Source organism: Scyliorhinus torazame, chromosome 4, assembly GCF_047496885.1.
Source record: "Scyliorhinus torazame isolate Kashiwa2021f chromosome 4, sScyTor2.1, whole genome shotgun sequence".
NCBI classification, from domain to species: domain Eukaryota; kingdom Metazoa; phylum Chordata; class Chondrichthyes; order Carcharhiniformes; family Scyliorhinidae; genus Scyliorhinus; species Scyliorhinus torazame.
The window spans coordinates 245,280,354-245,298,345 of NC_092710.1; positions in this window are offsets into that span (position 1 = coordinate 245,280,354).

Consider the following 17,992-nt stretch of genomic DNA (forward strand, 5'->3'; position numbering starts at 1 on the left):
CACGAGGCACTCACACTTTGCCTCTTTCCACTGATGAACATCTACAGAGTGAGTTAGGGTGTATGTACAGTATCACACCTCCAGCACGTGGCTAAGAGCTAGTCTGGTTCAGTCAGACAGCGTAACCACACTTAGGTTAGCAGAGAGTCGAACTCATAGAGAACTGTGCTAACTGTGCTACTGGTTCAATAAATCAGATTGAACTAACTTCAAGGTCTGGTAGTATGTATTGGGGGTCATGTGGGACTGGAAGCCCTAATGTCATTGGCTGACAGATCCCGGGTCCTGGTTGGCCGTTGACCTCGAGCTCCGCCCTGAAGGCGGAGTATAAGAAGCCGGAGTCCTCCCCCGCAGGCCATTCTACTATCGAGCTGCGGGGGAATAGACACGCTTAATAAAGCCTCATCGACTTCACTCTATTCGTCTCACGGAGTCTTTGTGCGCTACAATTTATTAAGTGTGCCTAAAAAGGACTATGGAGCTCAGGATCATTCCGGAATGCCTGAGGATCAGCCCCCACGCAGTGAACGCGTCAGCAGCCTTCAAGCACTGGCAGACTTGTTTCGAGGCCTACCTCAGAACGGCCACCGGCCGGGTCACAGAAGACCAAAAACTACAGGTCCTGCACTCGAGGGTGAGCATGGAGATTTTCTCCCTCATCGAAGACGCGGAGGATTTCCAGACGGCGTTCGCAGCACTGAAAAGTCTCTATGTCCGCCCAGTTAACCAAATCTACGCTCGCTACCAGCTCGCGACGAGACGGAAAGGTCCCGGAGAATCGATGGACGAATTCTACGCCGCGCTGCTGATTTTGGGACGAGCCTGCAGCTGCCCTTCGGTTAACACAAATGAACACACGGACATGTTAATGCACGATGCTTTTGTGGCAGGTATGAATTCCTCCCAAATCCGCCAAAGACTTCTAGTAAGAGAGTCGCTAGGACTCTCAGAGGCCCGGGCCCTAGCAGCCTCCCTAGACGTGGCCGCGCGTAATACCCGCGCCTACGGCCCCGACTGCGCGGCAGCCCATTGGGCTCCGTACGTACCCGTCGCGACAAACCCACCCCCCCCGGACACCCCACAGGCTTGCGAGGTCCAAACGGCAAGTCGCACCGGGGGTGCCCGCTGCTATTTCTGCGGCCAGGCGAAACACCCCCGGCAGTGCTGCCCGGCCCGCGCAGCAATCTGCAAGAGCTGCGGGAAAAAGGGCCATTTCGTGGTTGTGTGCCAGTCCCGCGAGGTCGCCGCTGTCCCGGGAGAACAGGGAGCCCTGCAAGCCGTTTACGCTCCCCAACCCCCCCCCCAGCGCCCCATGTACGACCCGCAGGCGCAGCCGCTCTGGGTCCCGACCACCGCGGTCCCGGGAGAACAGGGAGCCCTGCACGCCGCTTACGCTCCCCAACCCCCCCCCCCTCTTCTCCCCCGTCCCCACGTATGACCCGCCGGCGCTTCCACTTTGGGTCCCGACCACCACTCTCCCCGGAGAATGGGAGTTCTGCGCGTCTCTAACGCCCCCAAACCCCCCCCCCAAATCCCATATCTGACCCGCCGGCGCTACCAACTTGGGTCCCGACCACCGCTGTCCCCAGAGATGAGGGAGCCCCGCGCAGTCCTAACGCTCCCCAACCCCCCCAGCGCCCCATGTGCGACCCGCAGATGCCGCCATTTTGGGTCCCGGCCACCACGAGGGGAGGAAGGGCGCCGCCATCTTGGACCACCCCAGACCTGTACGACGCATGGGGGCGGCCATTTTGTCCACCCCCACCGCCATCTTGTGACCCCCCCAGCCATGTGCGATGTATGGGGGCAGCCATTTTGTTCATCCCCGACGCCATCTTGGACGGCAACAACGGACCCCACTCCACTACTACAACCACGTCTCGCTTCAATTACGCTCGATCAAGCTCGGCCCCGGACACTCCAGATGACGACGACAACGGTGCTAATAAACGGCCACGAGACACCATGCCTAGTCGACTCCGGGAGCACGGAGAGCTTTATCCACCCCGACACGGTAAGACGCTGTTCCTTGACCACCTATCCCAGCGCACAAAAGATTTCCCTAGCTGTAGGATCCCACTCCGTACAGATCCAAGGATTCTGCATAGTTACCCTAACGGTGCAGGGGAGGGAGTTCAAAAACTACAAACTAAACGTCCTTCCCCAACTCTGCGCCCCCACCTTACTGGGATTAGATTTCCAATGCAATCTACAGACCCTTACGTTCAAATTTGGCGGCCCAATACCCCCACTCACTATCTGCGGCCTCGCAACCCTCAAGGTGCAACCCCCGTCCTTGTTTGCAAACCTCACCCCGGATTGCAAACCCGTCGCCACTAGGAGCAGACGGTACAGCGCCCAGGACCGGACCTTCATTCGGTCCGAAGTCCAGCGGCTACTAAAGGAAGGCATAATCCAGGCCAGCAATAGTCCCTGGAGAGCGCAGGTGGTAGTAGTGAAGACAGGGGAGAAACAAAGGATGGTCATAGACTGTAGCCAGATCATCAACAGGTACACACAACTAGACGCGTACCCTCTCCCCCGCATATCCGACATGGTCAATCGGATTGCCCAATATAAAGTCTTCTCCACCGTGGACCTCAGGTCCGCCTACCATCAGCTCCCCATCCGCCCAAGTGACCGCAAGTACACAGCCTTCGAGGCAGACGGGCGATTATACCATTTCCTCAGGGTCCCATTTGGCGTCACAAACGGGGTCTCGGTCTTCCAACGGGAGATGGACCGAATGGTTGATCAACATGGGTTGCGGGCCACGTTCCCGTATCTCGACAATGTAACCATCTGCGGCCACGATCAGCAGGACCACGACGCCAACCCCCAAATATTCCTCCAGACCGCTAAAGCCTTGAACCTCACATACAACGAGGACAAGTGCGTTTTTAGCACCAATCGGCTAGCCATTCTGCGCTACGTAGTGCGCAATGGGATAATAGGCCCCGACCCTGAACGTATGCGCGCCCTCATGGAATTCCCCCTCCCGCACTGACCAAAAGCCCTGAAACGCTGCCTGGGTTTTTTTTCATACTACGCCCAGTGGGTCCCCCAGTACGCAGAGAAGGCCCGCCCCCTAATACAGACCACGACCTTCCCTCTGTCGACAGAGGCTTGACAGGCCTTCAGCCGCATCAAACCGGATATCGCAAAGGCCTCGATGCGCGCCATCAACGAGTCCCTCCCCTTCCAGGTCGAGAGCGACGCCTCCGACGTAGCTCTACCGGCCACCCTTAACCAAGCGGGCAGACCCGTGGCCTTTTTCTCCCGGACCCTCCACGCCTCAGAAATCCGCCACTCCTCAGTGGAAAAGGAAGCCCAAGCCATAGTGGAAGCTGTGCGACATTGGAGGCATTACCTGGCCGGCAGGAGATTCACTCTCCTCACTGACCAACGGTCGGTAGCCTTCATGTTCGATAATGCACTGCGGGGCAAAATCAAAAACGACAAGATCTTAAGGTGGAGGATCGAGCTCTCCACCTTCAACTACGAGATTTTGTATCGTCCCGGAAAGCTGAACGAGTCGTCCGATGCCCTATCCCGCGGCACATGTGCCAACGCACAAATTAACCGCCTCCAAACCCTCCACGAGGACCTCTGCCACCCGGGGGTCACTCGGTTTTTCCACTTTATCAAGTCCCGCAATCGCCCATACTCTTTAGAGGAGGTCTGTACAGTCACAAGGGACTGCCACATCTGCGCGGAATGCAAACCGCATTTTTTCAGGCCGGATGGTGCACACCTGATTAAGGCTTCCCGCCCCTTTGAACGCCTTAGTCTCGATTTCAAAGGGCCCCTTCCCTCCACCGACTGCAACACATACTTTCTTAATGTGGGGGACGAATACTCCCGCTTCCCATTCGCCATTCCCTGCTCTGACATGACCGCGGCCACAGTCATTAAAGCCCTGAACACCATCTTCACACTGTTCGGTTGCCCCGCATACGTCCACAGCGACAGGGGGTCCTCTTTCATGAGTGACGAGCTGCGCCAGTTCCTGCTCAGCAAGGGCATAGCCTCAAGCAGGACGACCAGCTACAACCCCCGGGGGAACGGGCAGGTAGAGAGGGAGAACGGCACGGTCTGGAAGACCATCCTACTGGCCAGGGACCTCCCAGTTTCACGGTGGCAGGAGGTCCTCCCGGACGCTCTCCACTCCATCCGGTCGCTATTATGTACGAGCACTAATCAAACGCCTCATGAGCGTCTCCTTGTCTTCCCTGGGAGGTCCTCCTCTGGAACGTCGCTGCCGACCTGGCTGGCGGCCCCAGGACCCATCTTGCTCCGAAAACATCTGCGGGCACATAAGGCGGACCCGTTGGTCGAAAGGGTTCACCTCCTCCACTCGAACCCGCAGTACGCTTACGTGGAGTACCCCGACAGCCGACAGGACACGGTCTCCCTGCGGGATCTGGCGCACGCCGGCAACACACACACCCCCCCGACACCATTCACCCAACCATCCCCCTTCCTGCCACCGCCGCACCCCGCGACCGCCCCCTTCCCAGGAGGATCGGTTCCCCTCCCCTCAGGCCCGACCAAGAATATAGCCCAAGCTGAAACCGTAAGGCTCCCGGAGACGACAACACCGGTACAAGCACCACCACCACCACCGGGGCCGAGGCGATCGACACGGACGACCAGACCGCCCGACTGACTCGTGGCGTCGATCTAAATCAATATATGGCCTTTTCACAAGAACATTTTGCTTTTCTCCCGATACCTTCTGTAAATAGTTGAAACAGGACAAAATTGTACAATACTGTATTGCCATGTGAATGTTTTCCTCCCAGGACCAGCCCTGTAAACCCTTACCACCATACGAAGCATCACCCCGCCGGGTTCATTTTTGACAAGGGGTGAATGTGGTAGTATGTATTGGGGGTCATGTGGGACTGGAAGCCCTAATGTCATTGGCTGACAGATCCCGGGTCCTGGTTGGCCGTTGACCTCTAGCTCCGCCCTGAAGGCGGAGTATAAGAAGCCGGAGTCCTCCCCCGCAGGCCATTCTACTATCGAGCTGCGGGGGAGCAGACACGCTTAATAAAGCCTCATCGACTTCACTCTATTCATCTCACGGAGTCTTTGTGCGCTACACAAGGTCTGGAGTATCTTTTGGTTAAAGCTGCATCCAGTTGCAGCCTGTGTTATCCCAGAGTACATAACACAACATGCTACCATGATACTGCTTAATCTAGGTGGTTTACCTCAGTCCGTTCCGTGACGACCAGCGAATGTATCCCGGCACTATGGAGAAGATTCAGGCTCCTCACCAGCTCAGGACCTCCGGCAATCTCAGTGCCAACTGGCGGACATTCAAGCAAAAGTTTCTGCTGTACATCGAAGCATCGGACCTCGTGGGTGCGTCTGATGCAAGGAAGATCGCGCTTCTCCTCTCAACAATGGGTGATCAAGCCATCAAACTCTTCAACTCTTTTCACTTCACCAAAGTCCAGGCCAAGACAAAGCTTCAGACCATCCTGGACAAATTTGACAGTCACTGTGAAGTGGACAGCAATGAAATCTTTGAGCGCGACATATTCGAACAGCATCTACAAGGTAAAGATGAATCTTTCAACTCCTTCTTAACTAACCTCCGCCTGCTAGCGCTGTCCTGCAACTTTGGTGATATTGCTGACTCCATGATCAGAGAGCAAATAGTTTTTGGAGTTCACTCTGATCCTCTGAGAGAGCAGCGACTGAAAATCAAGCATATGACCCTGCCAGTCGCGATTGAAACATGCACAGTGCATGAGCACGCAAAAATCGCAATGCCCAGTACCAATCGGCTGAAAATGAGAAACTTGCCTCCCACGAGGCAGAGAGTGTGCAGGCCATCTCCCGGATGCAGCGCCTCTGCATTGATGAAAGAGACCATTTCACGCGCTTTTCCCGGGGCCCCACGCATGCGCGATGCGAACGGGATAACAAAGCGGCCGACACCCGCACTGCGCATGTGCGACGAAGCGTGGAGCGTCAGGACGCCGACATCATGATGTGCTCGAACTGCGGGACCGCCCACTTAAAGAAACACTGCCCTGCAACAGGCAGGCGATGCTTAAACTGCGGGAAGCCTGGACACTATGCAGCCCTTTGCAGTCTGCACCACCAGTCAGGGGCCAACACTCCCAATTCCGACGACGGCGTGTTCAGAGTGTGCAACAACGATTACAGGATTCTGATCCTGGCAGCACAACGGATCCAGAGGAAGAATGCCTGGACTCCGCCTACTGTGTGGGCATCATTACCAAATGTGAATATGCCACATCCAACTCATCACAAATTCAATCCATCCTCGCTGTGGATTCTGTGGACGAATGGCGTGAGGTGATGCAGGTCAACCATTGCTCCTTCCAGTTTAAGCTGGACACAGGTGCTTCTGCCAACCTCCTCTCACAGCCAGATTTCAAATGCATCAAGAAGCCCCCCAAGGTCCTTCCAGCAGCCTGCAGGCTCCTGGACTACAACGGAAATGCCATCACGACACTGAGATCCTGCCATCTACTCGTCTCCAACCGGAGCACCCATGCACGGTTACGTTTTGAAATTGTCAAGCCAGATAGGACATCGCTACTTGGCGCGCAGGCCTGCAAGCAGCTGAACCTTGTGCAGCGGGTTTACACAACGACATCCTCCAATGTGGATCTTCAGGCCGGCATTGACGACATCCTCGCTCAGTATCCGGATGTGTTCGACGGGATGGTCACGCTGCCATATCAATACAAGATTCCACTACGACCTGATGCCAAGCCAGTGGTCCATGCACCACGACGGGTCCCAGCTCCATAGGGAGCACCTGAAGGCACAGCTCAAGGATCTTCAGCAACAGCGCATCATTTCCAAGGTCACCGAACCGACTGACCGAGTCAGCTCGATGGTATGTGTTAGAAAGCCTTCGGGACACCTGCGCATCTGCAATGATCCCCAAGGATCTCAATAAGAATATAATGCGCGAACACTACCCCATCCCGAAGCGGGAGGAACTCACCAGTGAGATGGCACACACACGTTTTTTCACCAAGTTAGATGCGCCACATGGATTTTGGCAAATCCAGCTGGATAAGTCCAGCAGAAGGCTCTGCACCTTCAACACACCGTTTGGCAGATACTGCTATAATCACATGCCGTTTGGCATTGTCTCAGCATCGGAGATCTTCCATCGCATCATGGAGCAGATGATGGAGGGCATTGAAGGGGTTCGTGTGTACGTGGACAACATCATCATATGGTCCACGACCCCTGAACAGCATGTTTCCCATCTCCAGCAGGTATTCCGCCGTGTCCATGCCAATGGCCTGAAGGTGAACAGGTCCAAATGTTGCTTTGGCATGTCGACACTCAAGTTCCTAGGTGACCAGATCTCTCAGCAGGGCGTGCGCCCGGACACAGACAAGGTCAAGGCCATCGCAGCCATGAAGGTCCCTGAAGACAAGAAGGCGGTGTTGCGCTTCCTGGGCATGGTCAATTTTCTGGGCAAGTTCATCCCAAACCTGTCCTCACACACCACGGAGACGAAGATCTCGACAGATGCGAGCCAGGATGGCATCGGTGCGGTGCTGCTTCAACGCGATGACACTTCATCCTGGGCACCGATAGCCTACGCATCGAGGGCCATGACGCCCACCGAAACAAGGTATGCGCAAATAGAGAAGGAATGCCTGGGTCGGGGGGTTATGGGGGAGGGGGGATATGGGGGAGGGGGATTATGGGGAGGGGGGATATGGGAATATGGGGGAGGGGGGATATGGGGAGAGGGGGAATATGGGGAGGGGGAATATGGGGGAAGGGGGATATGGGGGAGGGGGGATATGGGGAGGGGGATATGGGGGAATATGGGGGACGGGGATGGGGGGATATGGGGGAGGGGGGATATGGGGGATAGGGGAGAGGGGGGATATGGGGAGGGGGATATGGGGGAGGGTGGATATGGGGGAGGGGGAATATGGGGGATGTGGGGAGGGGGATACGGGGGAGGGGGGATATGGGGAGGGGGATATGGGGAGGGGGGGATACGGGGGACATGGAGGAGGTGGGATATGGGGACATGGGGAGGGGGATATGGGGAGGGGGATATGAGGGATTTGGGGGAGGGGGTATATGGGGGAGGGGTATATGGGGGAGGAGGGTTATGGGGAGGGGATATGGGGAGGGGGGATATGGGGATATGGGGAGGGAGATATGGAGGGCAGGGGGATATGGGGAGGGGGAATATGGGGAAGGGGGATATGGGGAGGGGGGATATGGTGGAGGGGGGATATGGGGAGGGGGATATGGGGGAGTTGGGATATGGGGGATACGGGAGAGGGGGGATATGGGGAGGGGGATATGGGGAGGGTGGATATGGGGGAGGGGGATATGGGGAGGGGGGATATGGGGAGGAGGATATGGGGGGAGGGGGGATATGGGGAGGGGGATATGGGGGAGTGGGGTATTGGGGGATATGGTGGAGGGGGATATGGCGGAGGAGGGATATGGGGAGGGGAGATATGGGGGAGGGGGATATGGGGGAGGGGGGATATGGGGGATTTGGGGATATGGGGGAAGGAGGATATGGGGAGGGGGATATGGGGGATGGGGATATGTGGATGGGGGATATGGGGATGGGGGATATGGGGAGGGGGGATATGGGGGAGGGGGGATATGAGGATATTGGGGAGGGGGGATGTAGCGCACAAAGACTCCATGAGACGAATATAGTGAAGTCGATGAGGCTTTATTAAGCGTGTCTGTTCCCCAGCAGCCCGATAGGCCTGCGGGGGAAGACACCGGCTTCTTATACTTCGCCTTCAGGGCGGAGCTTGAGGTCAACGGCCAACCAGGACCCGGGATCTGTCAGCCAATGACATTAGGGCTTCCAGTCCCACATGACCCCCAATACATACTACCACATTCACCCCTTGTCAAAAATGAACCCGGCGGGGTGATGCTTCGTATGGTGGTAAGGGTTTACAGGGCTGGTCCTGGGAGGATAGAACATTCACATGGTAGTACAGTATTGCACAGTTTCGTCCTGTTGCAACTATTTACAGAGGGTATAAGAAAAAACAAAATGTGCTTTGAACAGTCCATCTTGTTTTACATCGACGCCACGAGTCGGTCGGGCGGTCTGGTCGTCCGTGTCGATCGCCTCGGCCCCGGCGGTGGTGGTGGTGCTTGTACCAGTGTTGTCGCCTCCAGGAGCCGTACGGTTTCAGCTGTCGGTGCAAAGGGGAGGGGGACTGATCCTCCTGGGAAGGGGGCGGTCGCGGGGTGCGGCGGTGGCAGGAAGGGGGGCGGTTGGGTTGATGGTGTCGGGGGGGGGGTGCGTGGTGCCGGCGGGCGCCAGATCCCGCAGGGAGACCATGTCCTGTCGGCCGTCGGGGTACTCCACGTAGGCGTACTGGGGGTTTGCGTGGAGGAGGTGAACCCTTTCGACCAACGGGTCCGCCTTATGTGCCCGCACATGCTTTCGGAGCAGGATGGGTCCTGGGGCCGCCAGCCAGGTCGGCAGCGACGTTCCAGAGGAGGACCTCCTAGGGAAGACAAGGAGACGCTCGTGCGGCGTTTGATTAGTGCTTGTACATAATAATGACCGGATGGAATGGAGACCGTCCGGGAGGACCTCCTGCCACCGTGAAACTGGGAGATCCCTGGACCGCAGGGCCAGTAGGACGGCCTTCCAGACCGTGCCGTTCTCCCTTTCTACTTGCCCGTTCCCCCGGGGGTTGTAGCTGGTCGTCCTGCTTGAGGCTATGCCCTTGCTGAGCAGGAACTGGCGCAGCTCGTCACTCATGAAGGAGGACCCCCTGTCGCTGTGGACGTATGCGGGGTAACCGAACAGTGTGAAGATGCTGTTCAGGGCTTTAATGACTGTGGCCGCGGTCATGTCGGAGCAGGGAATGGCAACAGGGAAGCGGGAGTATTCGTCCACTACATTAAGAAATATCGTTGTGGTCGGTGGAGGGGAGGGGCCCTTTGAAATCGAGACTGAGGCGTTCAAAGGGGCGGGAAGCCTTAATCAGGTGCGCTCCATCTGGCCTGAAAAAATGCGGCTTGCATTCCGCGCAGATGTGGCAGTCCCTTGTGACTGTACGGACCCCTTCTAAAGAGTATGGGAGATTGCGGGACTTGATGAAGTGGTAAAACCGAGTGACCCCCGGGTGGCAGAGGTCCTCGTGGAGGGTTTGGAGGCGGTCAATTTGTGCGTTGGCACATGTGCCGCGGGATAGGGCATCGGACGGCTCGTTCAGCTTTCCTGGCCAGTACAAGATCTCATAGTTGAAGGTGGAGAGCTCGATCCTCCACCTTAAGATCTTGTCATTTTTAATTTTGCCCCGCTGTGCATTATCGAACATGAAAGCTACCAACCGTTGGTCAGTGAGGAGAGTGAATCTCCTGCCGGCCAGGTAATGCCTCCAATGTCGCACAGCTTCCACTATGGCTTGGGCTTCCTTTTCCACTGAGGAGTGGCGGATTTCTGAGGAGTGGAGGGTTCGGGTGAAAAAGGCCACGGGTCTGCCCGCTTGGTTAAGGGTGGCCGCTAGAGCTACGTCGGAGGCGTCGCTCTCGATGGCGCGCGTCGTGGCCTTTGCGATATCCGCTTTGATGCGGCTGAAGGCCTGGCAAGCCTCTGTCGACAGAGGGAAGGTGGTGGTCTGTATTAGGGGGCGGGCCTTGTCTGCGTACTGGGGGACCCACTGGGCGTAGTACGAAAAGAACCCCAGGCAGCGTTTCAGGGCTTTTGGGCAGTGCGGGAGGGGAAATTCCATGAGTGCGGCATACGTTCGGGGTCGGGGCCTATTATCCCATTGCGTACTATGTAGCCCAGAATGGCTAGCCGGTCGGTGCTAAAAACGCACTTGTCCTCGTTGTACGTGAGGTTCAAGGCTTTGGCGGTCTGGAGGAATTTTTGGAGGTTGGAGTCGTGGTCCTGCTGATCGTGGCCGCAGATGGTTACATTGTCGAGATACGGGAACGTGGCCCGTAACCCATGTTGATCAACCATCCGGTCCATCTCCCGTTGGAAGACCGAGACCCCGTTTGTGACGCCAAAAGGGACCCGTAGGAAATGGTATAATCGCCCGTCTGCCTCGAAGGCTGTGTACTTGCGGTCACTTGGGCGGATGGGGAGCTGATGGTAGGCGGACTTGAGGTCCACGGTGGAGAAGACTTTATACTGGGCAATCTGATTGACCATGTCGGATATGCGGGGGAGAGGGTACGCGTCTAGTTGTGTGTACCTGTTGATGGTCTGGCTATAGTCAATGACCATCCTTTGTTTCTCCCCTGTCTTCACTACTACCACCTGCGCTCTCCAGGGACTATTGCTGGCCTGGATTATGCCCTCCTTTAGTAGCCGCTGGACTTCGGACCGAATGAAGGTCCGGTCCTGGGCGCTGTACCGTCTGCTCCTAGTGGCGACGGGTTTGCAATCCGGGGTGAGGTTCGCAAACAAGGACGGGGGTTGCACCTTGAGGGTAGCGAGGCCGCAGATAGTGAGTGGGGGTATGGGGCCGCCGAATTTGAACGTAAGGCTCTGTAGATTACATTGGAAATCTAATCCCAGCAAGGTGGGGGCACAGAGTTGGGGAAGGACGTTAAGTTTGTAGTTTTTGAACTCCCTCCCCTGCACCGTTAGGGTAACTATGCAGCATCCCTGGATCTGTACGGAGTGGGATCCTGCAGCTAGGCAAATCTTTTGTGCGCTGGGATAGGTGGTCAAGGAACAGCGTCTTACCGTGTCGGGGTGTATAAAGCTTTCCGTGCTCCCGGAGTCGACTAGGCATGGCGTCTCGTGGCCGTTAATTAGGACCGTTGTCGTCGTCGTCTGGAGTGTCCGGGGCCGAGCCTGATCGAGCGTAACCGAAGCGAGCCGTGGTTGTAGTAGTGGGGTGGGGTCCGTTGTTGCCATCCAAGATGGCGTCGGGGATGGACAAAATGGCCGCCCCCATCCATCGCACGTGGCTGGGGGGTCACAAGATGGCGGCGGGCATGGACAAAATGGCCGCCCCCATGCGTCGTACAGGTCTGGGGTGGTCCAAGATGGCGGCGCCCTTCCTCCCCTCGTGGTGGCCGAGACCCAAAATGGCGGCGTCTGCGGGTCGCACATTGTGTGCTGGGGGGGTCTAGGGAGCGCTAGGACCGCGAGCGCTAGGACCGCGCGGAGCTCCCTCACCGCGTGCGCTAGGACCGCGAGCGCTAGCACCGCGCGGAGCTCCCTCACCGTGAGCGCTAGGACCGCGAGCGCTAGGACCGCGCGGAGCTCCCTCACCGGGGACAGCGGTGGTCGGGGCCCAAGTCGGCGCCACCGGCGGGTCAGGCGTGGGGCCTCGAGCACTGGGACCGTGCAGAGCTCCCTTGCCGGGGACAGCGGTGGTCGGGGCTCAAGTCGGCGGGGCCGGCGGGTCAGGCGTGGGGCCGCGAGCGCAAGGAGCGCGAGGAGCTCCCTCACCGGGGACAGCGGTGGTCGAGGTCCAAGTAGGTGGCGCCGGCGGGTCAGGCGTGGGGCGCGGTACGGGGGTTAGGGTGGCGTTAGGGACGCGAAAAACCCCCTCCTCTCCGTGGGGAGTGTTGGCCGGGACCCAAAGCGTTAGCGCCGGCGGCGGGTCATACGTGGGCTGCGGGAAGGGGTTTGGGGAGCGTAGGCGGCGTGCAGGGCTCCCAGTTCTCCCGGGACCGCGGTGGTCGGGACCCAGAGCGGCTGCGCCTGCGGGTCGCACATGGCGTGCTGGGGGGGTTGGGACGCATAGACTGCTTGCAGGGCTCCCTGTGCTCCCGGGACGGCGGCGACCACGCGGGATCGGCACACCACCGCATAATGGCCCTTTTTCCCGCAGCTTTTGCAGATGGCTGCGCGGGCCAGGCAGCGCTGTCGGGGGTGTTTCGCCTGGCCGCAGAAATAACAGCGGGCGCCCCCGGTGCGACTCGGCGTTTGGACCGCGCGAGCCTGTGGGGTGTCCGGGGCGGGGGTAGGGGGTTTGCCGCGACGGGTACGTACGGGGCCCAATGGCCTGCCGCGCGGTCGGGGCCGTAGGCGCGGGTATTACGCGCGGCCACGTCTAGGGAGGCTGCTAGGGCCCGTGCCTCTGAGAGTCCTAGCGACTCTTTTTCTAGAAGTCTTTGGCGGATTTGGGCGGTTTGCATACCTGCCACAAAAGCGTCGCGCATTAACATGTCCGTGTGTTCGTTTGCGTTCACCGATGGGCAGCTGCAGGCTCGTCCCAAAATCAGCAGCGCGGCGTAGAACTCGTCCATCGATTCTCCGGGAGCTTGCCCTCTTGTCGCGAGCTGGTAGCGAGCATAGATTTGGTTAACTGGGCGAACGTAGAGACTTCTGAGTGCTGCGAACGCCGTCTGGAAATCGTCGGTGTCTTCAATGAGGGTGAAAATCTCCGTGCTCACCCTCGAGTGCAGGACCTGCAGTTTTTGTTCGTCTGAGACTCGGCCGGTGGTCGTTCTGAGGTAGGCCTCGAAGCAAGTCTGCCAGTGTTTGAAGGCTGCTGCCGCATTCACTGCGTGGGGGCTGATCCTCAGGCATTCTGGAATGATCCTGAGCTCCATAGTGCTTTTTAGGCACGCTTAATAAATTGTAGCGCACAAAGACTCCATGAGACGAATATAGTGAAGTCGATGAGGCTTTATTAAGCGTGTCTGTTCCCCAGCAGCCCGATAGTAAACTGGCCTGCGGGGGAAGATACCGGCTTCTTATACTTCGCCTTCAGTGCGGAGCTTGAGGTCAACGGCCAACCAGGACCCGGGATCTGTCAGCCAATGACATTAGGGCTTCCAGTCCCACATGACCCCCAATACATACTACCACAGGGGATATGCGGGATATGTATATCCGGTGGGGGAGGGGCTCACCCTGGCTGCCCTAACGAGGTTGTTCACCTTCTTGTGGCACTGGGTGCCTGTCTGTGGTGTCAGGGCCACAGCGCTGACGGCCTCTGCCACCTCCCTCCACAGCCGCCGGCTGCGGCGTGGGGCGACTCTGCGGCCGTGTCCGGGATACAGGGCCTCCCTCCTCTGCTCCACTGCGTCCAGGAGCGCCTCAATGTCGCGGGACTGGAACCTCGGGGCTGAGCGGTGGGTGGCCATCCTGTCGGGTCTTCTGGTCGGTTGGGGGGAGCAGCGCGTCTTATGAGACGTCACACCGTGCGGCGTGAACCACGTGAGCCAGTGCAGATAGTGTCATGTCGCTGCTAGCCCATTCCGGGCCGGAGACTTTGCGACGTTTGGGGTGGCGCGATGCAGGTGGGATTTGAGCCGTTTTGGGCGCCGGTCGGCGGACATCATGCCGATATCGGAGAATCCCGCCCCTGGTTCTTGAGAAAATTCAAATTTTCTGTGTGTGATGGTAAAAATGCGATGCTTTCTTAATTTATGATAGAAAGGCAGTCCTTTAACTCACTGAACGTAATTTATTTTAAAAGATCAGGGTTTCATTATAAGAATGTTTTAATAGTGTGTTTCTCTGGCCTTCTCGGCCCACAATTCTGCGTTTAACTGGTGTGGTGGTGTGTGAGCTGAGAATAACCTGCTCACAACTGTTACTGGTGCCAGTTGTGATTGGCTGACAGCACAGTGTTTTGATAGGTTCGGTTATCCTGTTACAGGCCGGAATTCTCCGGTCATTGTGATTCAATTTTCCCACTGGCAGCGCACCCCTGCCAACGGGTTTCACGGTGGCGTGAGGTGTTTACAATGGGAAATCCCTTTGACAAGCGGCAAGAAGAGATTCCTGCCACCGGCGAAAGGCGACCGAAAGAGAAACACGCCGTTGGCGGAACAGAGAACCCCACCATAATTTCATCACCTTCCTCTTTTCCAAAATTGAGCACCTATCCAATGCAAAGGCAATATACTGCAAATGCTGGAAATCTGAATTCAAAACAGGAATTGCAGGAAATACTCAGCAGGTTGGGCAGCAGCAGTGAAGAGAGTAATAAAGTTATTGGTCCATAGTCTCCTGGCTCCTCTGCATTGGATTTGGGGGGTACCACAAAGATGCACTGGGGAATTCCTCTCAGAAGTTGATAGGTAAGAGTTTACGCAGAAATTGTCCAGGAGCACTAACAACTGTGCTGCATGGGAAGCGCCATACCAAGCGATTTAAATCACTAACTTCAGATGGTTCTGCAGGTTTTACACTCACGGTTTCCCTGAAAGAGTTAGAAAAAATTAACCACTTCTAACTTCAGCGTAACTATGTTAAACACCCAGACCAACACGGGACACTCCCCACATCTGGAACTCAAACCCCTTGACTAATTGTCCACCCCAGGATATTCCCAATTCCCAACACTCTCCCCAACCTTTCATCATGGGATCCCCCCTTAACCCCTGACTTCCAGCCGGCCGGAACTTCTCCCCTTCACCTCCCAACCCCTGACACGAGCCCCCACCACAAACCACTACATCTTCCCGGAGCAGACCCATCTCACCCTCGCCGAATGGATCGCAACACCCTGGGAGCAGAGCAGAGTTGGCCTGACCATGGCAACCCTCTTCCCGCTCCCTGCCCCCACGCCTAGAGTGTAGACCTGATCACACACTCCACACTAACTCCTCCCCCAAAGCCTGGGAGTGGACCTGACAACCCCCTTGGAAGATTCCAAATTCCATCCACTTATCTTTTCCTCGGGCTGTCAATGGACCCTTTCAACCAACCTACTTTCCGGCTGTAAAAAAGTGGGTGTTGCCTCCCTGAGCTCCCTGGAGTTGCGCTGCTGAGGCCTGCAGGCCCCAAGGATCTCCAGCCAGCCGAGGTATGAACACTGTTTCCAGAGGAATGAATACACTTTAAACTCTAGTAATTCCAGCGGGCCAGGACTTTACACTGCTCCGGTCATTGCTCTGGTTGATGATGCTTTGTCAAAGCATTGAGCTTTCATCAGAATACAGTGTCTCAAATGATAGCATATCAATAGGTTCATGGTATAATTAGTGTTCATGGCATATCGCAAGTTCATGTCAGTCTTCGGTATGTTGACTCCGGGGTGGAATTCGAAGATTCGTTCTGTTTTTTCCCACTTCATAAGTTGACCACATTTGGTGATGTCTATTTTGGGTTTTGCTGGCTTTATCCAATGGCTGTTTATTGCCGTGGTTGTATTTTAGAAAGACGTCTTCCCACCATTGCTATCATCTATCTGCAAATAAATTAATTAATATCAATGTTAGTAAACTCTACAATTGTTCTTTAAGATTTTAGTTTAGACGGGCAGCATGGTCGGCGCAGGCTTGGAGGGCCGAAGGGCCTGTTCCTGTGCTGTACTTTTCTTTGTTCTAACAAACACACAGAATACACACTTCGGTGTACAATCTCTGCTTTTATGATTCAGAACGTGTGCTTGTTGCATTCCATCCCAGAGGCTGCGCATGGAGTGCTGTGACTTTTTAAAATTAAAAATGTTAGCATTCTTTTAATTTATATCGCAGTTGTTTATGCATTGTACGTGTAGTTAATCTTTTCCACTTGAAGAGTTGGCAGGTAATTTATTGTCTTGCCTTGAAGATAGGAAAAGCATTTCTCCTTTGACTTTCTTTTCACAGTGTTTGGTCTGTGAGCATTACTTTTTAGCCCAGAGAGTGGATGAGTGACCTTCTCAGTCGTGTGTACAAGAGAGAACCAATCAAGTCTGTCAACTCTGTCAACATGGCTTGAAAGTGTGACCTGCCACATAGTACTACATTACACTGCTACTTTGTGAAACACTTTGCAACAGAGGGAGATCACTAGTCAGAGCAATGGTCGCTCTAAATTTGTTGATGGGCTGAAGAATGGGCCTATCAGCAGGCAATACAGAATAACATCAGTCTCTGGAGGACTCCCTTTAGAGTGGGAAAACAGTTAGCCAGATTTTTCTTTTTTTTTCACTACTTATTTCATAGAATTTACAGTGCAGAAGGAGGCCATTCAGCCCATCGAGTATGCACCGGCTCCCGGCAAGAGCACCCTACCCAAGGCCAACACCTCCACCCTATCCCCATAACCCAGTAACCCCACCCAACACTAAGGGCAATTTTGGACACCAAGGGCAATTTATCATGGCCAATCCACCTAACCTGCACATCTTTGGACTGTGGGAGGAAACCGGAGCACCCGGAGGAAACCCACGCACACACGGGGAGGATGTGCAGACTCCGCACAGACAGTGACCCAAGCCGGAATCGAACCTGGGACCCTGGAGCTGTGAAGCAATTGTGCTATCCACAAGGCTACCGTGCTGCCCAGATGTTGAGAGGTGGTGGAGACTTAGTGGTTCAGACATGGATCTCCTGAATTAGAGTGAAGTCTCTAAACTATAATTGAGTAAATGTGCAAAGCAACAGCCAGGTTTCTGGCATTTAGTCTGGTGGGCAGCCTGAGGCAAAGGTGAGGTCACCAACCTAAGATTGGGGTACAAATTTGCAAAACCTTTAGCGAGGTGAGGTGGAGACACTAGCCAACGGCTGGTGATGGGAGCAGCGGGGCACCTCTTGACCCCCAGGCGTTGAGGTGAGCGGGCAGGCAAGCAACCGAAAAGAACAGAAGCCACCAGCCACATAACCAGCAGCCAGCCAGGCGGGAGCACACTGAGACATTGAGGCTTGAGGCCCACGCCACCCGAGCAGAGAAGGCAAGACAAGCGGCGGCGACGACGACATCCCTCGGGGAATCGAGGAACAACGGCCAGTGGAAGCGGCGTTTCCAGTGTCAGTGGCCAGCCAGGCAGATGGGTTGAGACTGAGAGCGCTGGGCTGGGATGGGCAGCAATAATGAGCTGAGAGTGGGTGAGTGCAGGAGGGCATTGATGTCGGTATCATGGATGGATGGATGGATTTGTTTATTGTCACGTGTACCGAGGTACAGTGAAAAGTATTTTTCTGCGAGCAGCTCACCAGATCATTAAGTACATGGAAAGAAAAGGGAATAAAAGAAAATACATAATAGGGCAACAGAAGGTATACAATGTGACTACATAAGCACTGGCATCGGATGAAGCATACAGGGGTGTAG